A 10,880-nucleotide genomic window follows, 5' to 3' on the forward strand; every position below is an offset into this window, starting at 1 on the left:
GCCCGAATGAATCCCAGCTCCCCGAGAAAAACAGCCAGGCTTGCTTTTCAAATGGAGAATCTACTACCGCCCTTGGACAGTGGGCCCACGAGTTAATTACCCTCCCAGTTTAAAACATACAGTAATTCCTCATGTCACGCTATAGAGATGTTTTGGAAAATGATCGTGCGCAGTGAAACGTGCTATACGGGATCAATTTTCCCATTGAAAATAATGGAAAAGCTGGGGGTTGTGTTTCAAGCGGTGGTGTCTGTTGGGACCGGGACATAAGATTGGGGGAGAAAGGGGACTGGGTTACAGCAGGGAGGGGAGGTGTTTGGCTCTGGGGAAGGGAAGGGGAGGAGAGGGGAGGGGGATTGGGTTGGGTGTATGCCCCAGTGACGGGTCTGCCGGGACCCGCACTGCGTCCGGCGAGGGGAGGTCGCTGGGGAACGGCGCGGCGAGCAGTGAACCCTCCGCTGCTTTGCAACGAGGCGGGGGAAGCCTCACACAGCTGCCGGCAACAGGCCGGCTGGGGAAATCGTGTAAATCAAAAAACGTTCCCTAAAAATAAATCGTGCTATCGTGAAAACATGTTAAGCGGGCACGTATTAAATGAGGAATTACTGTGGCTTATTTCACTGTGGCTGGCCGGATGTTACAGCTCCAGTACCGAGACTGGAAGCTTTTCACTTGCTCTGATTGCCATGTCACGCTACCTTTGCTTGCGGTGTATCCCTGGGAAGGGGGCGGGGCAGCAGGGGTGAGGTGTCTGGTCAAGAAGAAAGACAATGCTGCAGTGCGAGCTGTGTGCGAGCCTGGCTGCATAGTGGTCGTTGTTTTCTGTAACAAACACCTCCTGTTTCAGAAGATTTGGGTTTGCTTTTCGCGCCGTGACTCAGGATCAGCAAGACCTTGACTCAGGAACATCTCATCTGAAGAAGTGGGGTTCGCCCACAAAAGCTCATGATACTGTATGTATAGACATTTGTTAGTCCACACAGTGCCACAGGACTACACGATGGTTCACCAAGAGATTCTTCTTACAGGGAACCTCCCTGATTTTTTTCATCTCTCTGCAAGCCGGGGAGTTACAGAGTGATGCAAAAAATAGCAAGAACCCCTCCCCCGGCAAACACAGATGAGCACTGCTTAGCGTTAGCGATCCTGATGCTAATAATATAACAATCCTGGGAGGTGGGTAGGGCAGGGTGTGACATAGTGGGGGTACCTTGCTAGTTGCTAGGCTTGGGTTGTGAGTGACCTCCGCTGGCTGCAGCATGGCCCAGCAGGGCAGGGGATGAGTCATTATGCAAGGGGGCTTCGAACCTGTCTGACCAGTTATCTCCCAGGGAGCAGAACAATGGGAAGAAGGGGAGTGGAGCCTTGGCTGGGGGCAGGGCTGGAAGTGAGTTGGGGAGGTTTCTGGCTGGTATCATGGAGGAAGCAGCCTAGGCAACGGGCTCAGATTTAGGGGCCCAGGCTCCCCCATCTCAAGGGATCTGAGGCATCCTAGGCCTGCCCTGTAACCAGATGACATCTGTGCTGTGCTGTATTCTGGAGAAGCAATAAACTCCCTCTAATCCACTGGCTGGTGGAGTCTGTCCGTGCCACTACGGGGGTGCAGGAGGCGGGGGACCCCAATGTGCTGTCACACAGGGGTGCGAAGAAAACTGTCCCCTACCATACCCACCGGGGGCGCTGCATGAGTCTGTATCTGCAAAAAGAGCAAGGCGTCTTGCGGCACCTAAGAGCATTTCAAATGCCACACACTTTTGCAAACACCAGGACTTGACCACAAGGCCAGTGAAATGCGGGGTTTGGAGCAGGTCCCGTATGAAGAGAGATTAATAAGACTTGGACTTTTCAGCTTAGAAAAGAGGAGACTGGGGGGGAGGGGGAGAGATAGGCTAAAGGTCTATATAATCATGACTGAGGTGGAAAAAATGAATAAAGGAAAAGTTATTGACTTATTCCCACCATATAAGAACGAGGAGTCACCAAATGAAATGTATAGGCAGCAGGTTTAGAACAAAGGCCATTTTTCTTCATGCAGCGCACAGTTAACCTGTGGAACTCCTCGCCAGAGGATGCGGTGAAGGCCAGGACTTGAACAGGGTTCAAAAAAGAGCTAGATAGATTCCTGCAGGTTAGATCCACCAATGGCTATTAGCCAGGATGGGTAGGAATGGCGTCCCCAGACTGTTTGTCTGGAAATGAATGACAGGAGCAGGATCATGTGATGGTTCCCTGTTTTGTTCCCTGCCTCTGGGGTGTCTGGTATGGTCCACCAGGATACTGGGTTAGATGGACCTTTGGTCTGACCCAGTCAGGCCGTTCTTATGTGAGCTGGATTTTGCACCAGCAGGACACTGCTGATAAGCCAGCCTTAGCGTCGAGGGCGTAGCCTCGCCGTGTCAGGTGGGACTCTGGGCTGTGTGCATGGGAGGGGTGTTTGTGTAGCGATCACTGTCTAATCACAAAGGGGACCCAGAAATGCCCCTGCAGCAGGAAGTACACGTTGGGGCCAATCTAACCTGGCTTCACAGCTTGCCAAGCCATTGTCAGCCAGACTGACGTGGTAGAGGGGGAAAAAACCACTCCTTGATCTGCAGAGCTGGCCTGCATCCAGGAGAAAGGTGGCTGGGGCAGAAGTGTGACTTGGCAAAGTGCCTGCTGATCTTCGCTGTCACAGTGCCCAGGGGCACCAGATAGGCCATGGGGTCGCCACTTCTTTGAAGAGCCCTAGGGAAAGGCTGTCGGCTTGGGGAGTAAGGGGGTCTGGATTTGTTTCCAGGAGGGAAGGTCGTCTAGTGGTTAGAGAATTAGGACCCCTACGTTCAGCCCTGGGAAGTTGTCTGCAGAAGGAGAGGGACACGCCTGCTGGACTGGGTAATGCAGCTGGCTGTCATCATCAGAACCCCAAAATGATGTGAGGTTTGGACCGGGCGCCATATGAAGAGACATGAAAAAGACGGGGACTTTTCTGCTTAGAAAAAGAGAGGACTAAGGGGGGCGAGGATCGAGGACTAGGAAATGAGTGTGGAAAAAGTGACTCAGGAAAAGTTATTTCCTCCTTCCCATAACGTAAGACCTAGGGGTCACCAAATGAAATGAACAGGCAGCAGGTTGAAAACAAGCAAAAGGATGTTTCTCTTCACGCGGTGCACAGTTAACCTGGGGAACTCCTTGCTGGAGGATGTGGTGACATTAACAGAGATCAAAAAAGAGACCAAGACACATTCAGGGAGGTTAGGTCCATCAGTGGCAATTAGCCAGGATGGGCAGGGAGGGCGTCCTGTTTGTCACAGGCTGGGCTGGGTGACCGGGGAGGGATCCCGTGTGGAGTCCCTGTTTTGTTCACTCCTTCTGGGGCCCCTGGCATTGGCCGCTGGCGGCAGCCAGGACACTGGGCGAGATGGGCTTTTGGTCTCTTATGTAACGGCCACACTGAGTCAGACCAAAGGTCCATCTCGCCCAGTGTCCTGTCTGCCGACAGGGGCCTATTCCAGGTGCCCCAGAGGGATGAGCAGAACAGGGAATCCCTCTCCTGTCGCCTCTGACAAACAGCCTAGAGACACCCTCCCTGCCCAGCCTGGCTAACAGCCGCAGATGCACCTGCCCTGCATGCACGTATCTAGCTCTTTTCTGCACCCTGGTAAAGTCCTGGCCCCCAGCCCTTTCCACACTGCTCTCCGCTTCCGCGGCGCCCCGAGAGCCCGACGGATCGGGCGACCTGAAACCAGCCGCTCGGTTACAAAAGAGAAACTACGGGCAGGTTCCTCATTCCTCCGGCACAATCGGCGCTTGTTCTCCCAGGTGTACTTTGGAAGGGTTCCGTGCTCTGCCGGGGGACTTTGCGAGTGCCGTGCACACAGGGCCCTTGAGAGGAAAAAGGCTGAGCCCTAAACACACAGTTCTGTGATGACTCAAGGCGAGGGCTCACCAGGCCCCTCGGGGCCAGCTCCCTAGATTGCCGCAGTTACGGGCAAAAGGGGCCTGACCCCGGAGTGATCAAATATTTGAAGGAGGGCGAGGGAGATTAGAGGCAGGCGGAAGAAGGGGAGGCCGTAAAGAAACCTGAGAAGCAGGAACGGTTCAGGAGAGGGGCGTCTGGCCTGCGTCACGGCCTCAGCTGGCTCATTCCTTGGATTCTCAGCGCGCCCGACTCCAGCCCCGCCTCGGTGTTTTCCCCCATTGACTTCCTGACTCCGCTCAGGCAGGGCGAGGTACCTGCTGCTCCTCCACGGGCTGGGGAGACGGCCCCCCCCAAGTCCACTTCCATTCCGCTCTGGCTGCAGCTGGCAGGAGGCAACCTGGCCAGGACAAAGGAGTGGAAGAGAAAGTGATGTAACATCTGGATGGGCATGGTCACGTACGATCTGTTGAACCCGCTGCCCCGGAGGGACCCAGGGCTGGTATCCCCACCCCCCGAAGGACCCAGGGCTGGTATCCCCACCCCCAGAGAGACCGGTGGCTGGTATCCCCACCCCCGGAAAGACGGATGGCTGGTACCCCACCCCCCAAAGGACCAATGGCTGGTATCCCCACCCCCGGAAAGACGGATGGCTGATATCCCCACCCCCGGAGGACCCGATGGCTGGTGTCCCCACCCCTGGAAAGATGGATGGCTGCTGGTATCCCCACCCCCCAGAGGGACCGATGGCTGGTATCTCCACCCCCGAAGGACACATGACTGGTATCCCCACCCCCCGAAGGACCCATGACTGGTATCCCCACCCCCCGAAGGACCAATGGCTGGTATCCCCACTCCCAGAAAGAGCGCACCTGACACTGGTCGGAGGAAGCCCCTGGAAACACCCATAGCGCATCCAGCTACAAAGCACCATTCCAGGGCGGGCGCGTGCATTTCCTTCCTGACCCCTGCCGGGGGATTGCTTTGCACTCTGACGCATGAGGGTCACCCCAGAATGAGCCGTCCGACTCCTTTCCTGCATTCAGAGGCACAGGCGCAGCAGCTTCTGGCACCCACAGCGGGCTCCCCATGGCTCAATTTGGCCCACGATGGCCTGGCATTTTCAGCCTCACCGGGCAGGGCACAGAGAGGGAAGGAATCCTGCATTTCAGAGACTGGCTGGCCCCCGGGGGACTGGGAGGTTCGGGGACCCAGCGGGTTGTTTTAAGAGGGAAGGGTTTGGGGTAATCAGGGACAGGGCCTTGCAGGGCAGGGAGTTCTGCGGGGTCAGGAGGGCATTTAGGGTGAAATGCTGCTCCCCCGGGCCCCATGTAAATAAAAAAGCAACGTCACTAACTTCAGCGGGCCCCTCCTTACTCCAGCCTAAGACAGCGCTGTGGGGTTTGTTTGTACAGCACCCGGCACACCAGGGCCACGCCCCATGAGCGGGACAGCCAGGCGGTACCACAGCAACAATATATCCTCACCCCTTGACTTCAGCCAGCTGGGAGCCCGCTCAGCCTCCAGGCCCGGGCATCTGCTTGAAAGGAAAGCGCCCAGGCGGCCCCCGACCCCCTCAACCCCCGCGGAAATTAATCCCCCGCAGGCAGGCAAAAGCCCCGTGCGGCCAGGTGTGCGAACAGGAGAGGCTGCCAATGCAAACAGGTTCCTGCATCCCCCGCGGCAACAGGGCGTGTGATGGACGGACGGGCGGAGCTCGCTGTGGGAAGGAAGCGGCTGTTTTCCCTCGGGGTTCTGCCGTCCGGCGCTCCCCCGAAAGGCGCGTCGGCACCCCGCAGGGGCCCACATGCTGGCGATGGTGACCCCACTACAGGGTCCAAGGCGGGCAGAGACTCAGGAGTCACCAAGTCCAGCCCCCTGCCCAAAGCAGGACCAATCCCAACTCAATCAGCCCGGCCAGGGCTTGGTCAAGCCGGGACTTAAACACCCCTCGGGAACCCATCCCAGCGCTTCCCCACCTGCCTAGGGAAATCGTTTTTATTCTATAATGTTATTTGCAGGGCTGGTCCGGCTCCGTAGCAAAATGCCACTCGGCAACGGGACCCACGTGCAGCTGGGGAGCGAGCGGCTGCCCCCAGGACGGGCTTCGGCAGTAAACCTACCCCGCCGGCAGGAAGGCAGGGACGTTTCCGGAGGCGTGCTCACGCCACATGAGAAAACACCCACGCCCGAGACCCCCGGCGGGGATTAGAGACCCGGCGTTTGCGCGAGACCCGGCGTTGCCGGGAAGTTTTACGGTGCACTGGGTCAGGGTGCGGCAAATAAAATGTGCGCAGCACAGACGCGCTTCCGTTTGCAGATCTGGGCGAAATCGCGGCGTGCGCGACCTGTGAAATAATCTGGGCCAGGCTTTTTTGACGCCCTGAGGACACTTGTAGCCGTACAGAGGAAGCGCAGCACAACGCTAAAACAGCAGCCCGACTCGACACCTGCGCAGCACCAGAAACCCAACGGGCAGCTGGTGTGTTTAGCTAGCCCGCAGTTTGTCAATGGCAGTGCAGGATCCTGAAGGCACAGCACCCAAGGGAACTGCCTGGCCCTAATGTAAGCGGGGGAATGGTCCCGCTATTGTGGGGAACTTTCCTGGCTTCTATACCACCCCGGTGAAATGGACCAGCGAAAGGATCTGAGTCCCCACGGCCCCACGGCCTCCTGATCCTGAGGGCTCCCCCTCCGCTCTCCTGAGTAGCAGAGTCCTCAAAACCCCAACAAGGCTGGGCCCAGGTTTCCTGGGGCTTAATCCCCGACCTTGTAGTCACTAGGGGCAGGAGTTAGGGTGTCCCCACTCCGAGGTGCTCTCTGCACACTGCAGGCCTTCTTGGCCCAGTGATCACTTCATAAGGTTCAAAGCAAATACAATTTATTAAACATCAACTGATTAAAGAGAAAAGAATAAGAAAAAATGAGAGAGGTTAAATGAGAACACACAGCCCTGCTCTGTAGCACAGGGACATCAAAACAGCAGCCTGCAGAGTGTAAGGACAGTCCACAGTCTCTTCCTTATAGGCCCCTTAGAGGCCCTGGATGTGCTGCAGGGGGGCTGCAGGCTGGACACGCTTGCTCTGGCAGTGACCACACAGCCTCAAGCTCTAAGTGACCAGACCCCTCTCCCAGTCTGGCCTGCTGGGCCTCTTGGCTGGTGATAGCTCCCTGCCCAGAGCCTCTCCCCGCACTTTGCTGGTCCCAGCTGCTCACCACACCCAGCTGCAGGCTGTGCTGCCTTGTCCGTCTCCAGCTCCTTGCGTTGCTTCTCTGTCCCGTTTGGCTCTCTGAGCACTGCCAGTCTGCTGCTCAACACAGGGTCTGCACTCCTTGGGCTGTGTGTGCCTGGCTCTGTCGCTGCAGGACTGCCCCTCAGCACAGCTTGCACTCCTTGGGCTGTGTGTGCCTGGCTCTGTCGCTGCAGGACTGCCCCTCAGCACAGCTTGCACTCCTTGGGCTGTGTGTGCCTGGCTCTGGTGCTGCAGGACTGCCCCTCAGCACAGCTTGCACTCCTTGGGCTGTGTGTGCCTGGCTCTGTCGCTGCAGGACTGCCCCTCAGCACAGCTGGCGCTCCTTGGGCTGTGTGTGCCTGGCTCTGGTGCTGCAGGACTGCCCCTCAGCACAGCTTGCACTCCTTGGGCTGTGTGTGCCTGGCTCTCGTGCTGCAGGACTGCCCCTCGGCACAGCTTCCACTCCTTGGGCTGTGTGTGCCTGGCTCTGGTGCTGCAGGACTGCCCCTCAGCACAGCTTGCACCCCTTGGGCTGTGTGTGCCTGGCTCTGTCGCTGCAGGACTGCCCCTCAGCACAGCTTGCACTCCTTGGGCCGTGTGAGCCTGGCTCTCGTGCTGCAGGACTGCCCCTCGGCACAGCTTGCACTCCTTGGGCTGTGTGTGCCTGGCTCTGTCGCTGCAGGACTGCCCCTCAGCACAGCTTGCACTCCTTGGGCTGTGTGAGCCTGGCTCTGTCGCTGCAGGACTGCCCCTCAGCACAGCTTGCACTCCTTGGGCTGTGTGTGCCTGGCTCTGTCGCTGCAGGACTGCCCCTCGGCACAGCTGGCACTCCTTGGGCTGTGTGTGCCTGGCTCTGTCGCTGCAGGACTGCCCCTCAGCACAGCTGGCGCTCCTTGGGCTGTGTGTGCCTGGCTCTGTCGCTGCAGGACTGCCCCTCAGCACAGCTTGCACTCCTTGGGCTGTGTGTGCTTGGCTCTGTCGCTGCAGGACTGCTTCTCCACACACCTTGCTCTCCTCTTAGCTGTCTCTCAGCTCTCTCCTTGCTCAGAGAGACCCAGAACAATCCCAGCTCACAGGGAGGACGGGGCCTGGCCTCTCACTTTCCTCACTGGCCTGTCCAACCTGTCAATCAGGCCGAGCTGGAGTGTTGGCTGCTTTCCATTGTCTCTGGGGTCTGTCAGTCTCATGGACCCTTCCCCTTTTGATCCTGGGAGCTGGCGAACCAAAAACTCCCACAGAGTTTTAGTAAGGGGCTAACAGTCCCCTTACACTAAGGCCAGGCCTGGGGCAGACCCATGCCTGCTGCATGTTGGCACTTCACTTCAGTGGGGAGAGCTGCGTGACAGCAGCACCGCCTAGTGGTCAGAGCCTCTATTACACGGGGCTGGGACCCCAGGCACTGTTCCCAGGTCAACTTTTCCCTGGCTGAAACTTTTGCACTGGGCAGAATTTTTCTTGTAACCTCGTTCTCCTCCCCGCCCCCCCCCCCCCTCCTTCCCAACGTGCCATCTGGAGCTTTTTCAATGGGAGTGGCTAGAAGAAACGTTTGCTTTTGGATTGGAATGCGCATTGGCTGGTCTAAGCTGGGGAGATTTCGACGGTGTCCCCCCCACAACACCCCCCCATGCACCCACCTTTATTGCTATGAATGCAACAGAACAAACAGCACCGGGGGGGATTTTTTGCTGCTTTTTCCCTCCCTCGCTCCTGTCACGGCTCACAGGTCGTGCCCACACTCGGCTCCTGGGCGGACCCCCCTCCAGTGCAGCAGCCCCGTTTCGGGGAGCCCCCTCCACTCCAGCGGCAGTGGGACGGCCCTCTCGTGGGGGGGCCCATTCACCTGGGGGGTCCGCCCCTCCGCCTCCGGGACGGCGCCTCTCAGGGCCTCCAGCCGCCTGCCTCCGGCGTGAGCCCCCTCGGCGGGGGTCCCCTCCCTCTGGACCCCCAGGGCCGCCCCTCCCAGAGGGAATAGCGCCCCCCTGTTCGCCAGCCCAGAGCAACTATGAGCCAGCACCGAACAGGAGGGTCTATTGAGCTTTGAACACAGCAACGGATCCCTCAGGCCAGTCGCCTGGGCCCTCAGCCCCCACGTCAGCCTCCCCTGCAGCCAGCTGAGTCCTGCCTGCTCTGCTCTCAGTCCCCCCAAAACAGCCCCCGTCTCCCAGCAGAGCCTCCAACACCCCCGCAACAGCCCCTCCCCCGGCCATTGTCTTCTCCCCAAGTAACAGGGTCGCCTGGGCCCCTCTTCTCCACCCCCCTCCCCGGCCAATGTTCTCCCCTCACGGGGGGCATCTGGGCCGGTTGCCGGGGTCCCCCCTGCAGCCGCTTGTCTGTCCTCTGGCCAGAACCGGCTGCGTCCTCCAAGCCGGGTACCGGGGACCCAGACACCATGGTCCCGACTCTGGGCTGTTCTCTGAAACAACAGACTCCCCCCCTTTGTCACATTAAACTGCTGGGCACAGAGAGCCCCCCCCCCGGTATGCAGCCCCCCCCCTTTGAACCCCCAAACTCCCCACTTCCTCACAGCGTTTTCCTATTTCCCCTCTCTGGGCATTTTCAACACTTCGCCAGCTTGGGGGGGGGGGGGAGGATCCAGAGCTGCACAAAGGAAACTCTACCCCCACTCCTGCCCCCCCATCCTCCCCCTCCCCGTCCCCCCAGATGTTTTAAAGCCCTGGCTTCATTTCAAACCCGGCCGAACAACACACCCAGCGCGTCGGTATCTTGATGGCCGTGTCTGCGCGCCAGGCTGGTGCGGGCACAGCGGCCCGTGTGGATGCCGTGAGCACGCCAGGGAGTTTCCCGCCCCGGTCGAGTAGCAGCGTCTACACTGGGGCTGGCTGGCACGGCTCTGGCAGTCGGGGGCAGGGCCCCCACCTCCGGTGTCACCCACGTAGTCGCCCGTCAGATCTGCCTCCCGCTCTCATCCAGCTTTCTTAGCCCCGGCGCCCAGCCCCCACCGCTCGGGGCTCTGTGCAGCCTGGATTCCGGCTCAGCCCCATCCTCTGCCTCCCTCCCCCCGGCAGGCAGCAGCTGGGACAGGAAAGCCGCTCTCCCCACCGCGCTCTGCGGTCAGGCCCAGCTCTGCGCTGCCTCTCTGGCATCCCCGCTCGACAGGAAGCCCTGGGGGGCTGGGATGTGCCAGGCCAAGCTGTGCCTGTCTCCCGCCTCCTGGCCGGCTGCAGGGCGAGGCACGGCCGTGGCGGGTCCTTCCGTCCGCTGCTGCCCCCGGGAGAGCCCCTCCAGGCGCCGTCGTGCCCCCTAAGAATCCAGCTGGGGCCACAGGATCTGGCTGGGTGCCCCTGATCGCCACCCTCCAGAGCCTCAGGGGGCTTTGATACGAACGCCCCCAAGATACTCCGAATCCCAGGCGGGTGGCGAGAAAGGCAGGCGCGGGGCCCGGCTGCTCAGAGGTTCCTGGGGCCAGATTCCAAGGGGGACGTTTCCTTGCAGCCCGCGGGGGCACCTGGGGACGTGCCCAGGCCCCCGTGGCAGCACCGTGCCCTCGGCGTGCCAACACCGCGCTGAGCCCCAGAGACCTCAGGGTGCAGAACCGAACCCTTACGGCAGAGCAGCCTTGGCACCCAGCGTTGGATCGGGCACCTCTCTTTATACCCACAGCGGGCACAGCAGGGGCCCCCCCCCTTCCGGCCTGGCGCTCTCCCCCAAGGCTGCCAACACAGCGGGCAAGGCAGGCAGGGCCTCGTCCTGCCCCACCTGTGCCCGGCTGCACCACCCACGCCACCAACACC

The sequence above is a fragment of the Pelodiscus sinensis genome, chromosome 32 (assembly GCF_052426305.1).
Source record: "Pelodiscus sinensis isolate ZL-2025 chromosome 32, ASM5242630v1, whole genome shotgun sequence".
Classification (NCBI taxonomy): Eukaryota; Metazoa; Chordata; order Testudines; family Trionychidae; genus Pelodiscus; species Pelodiscus sinensis.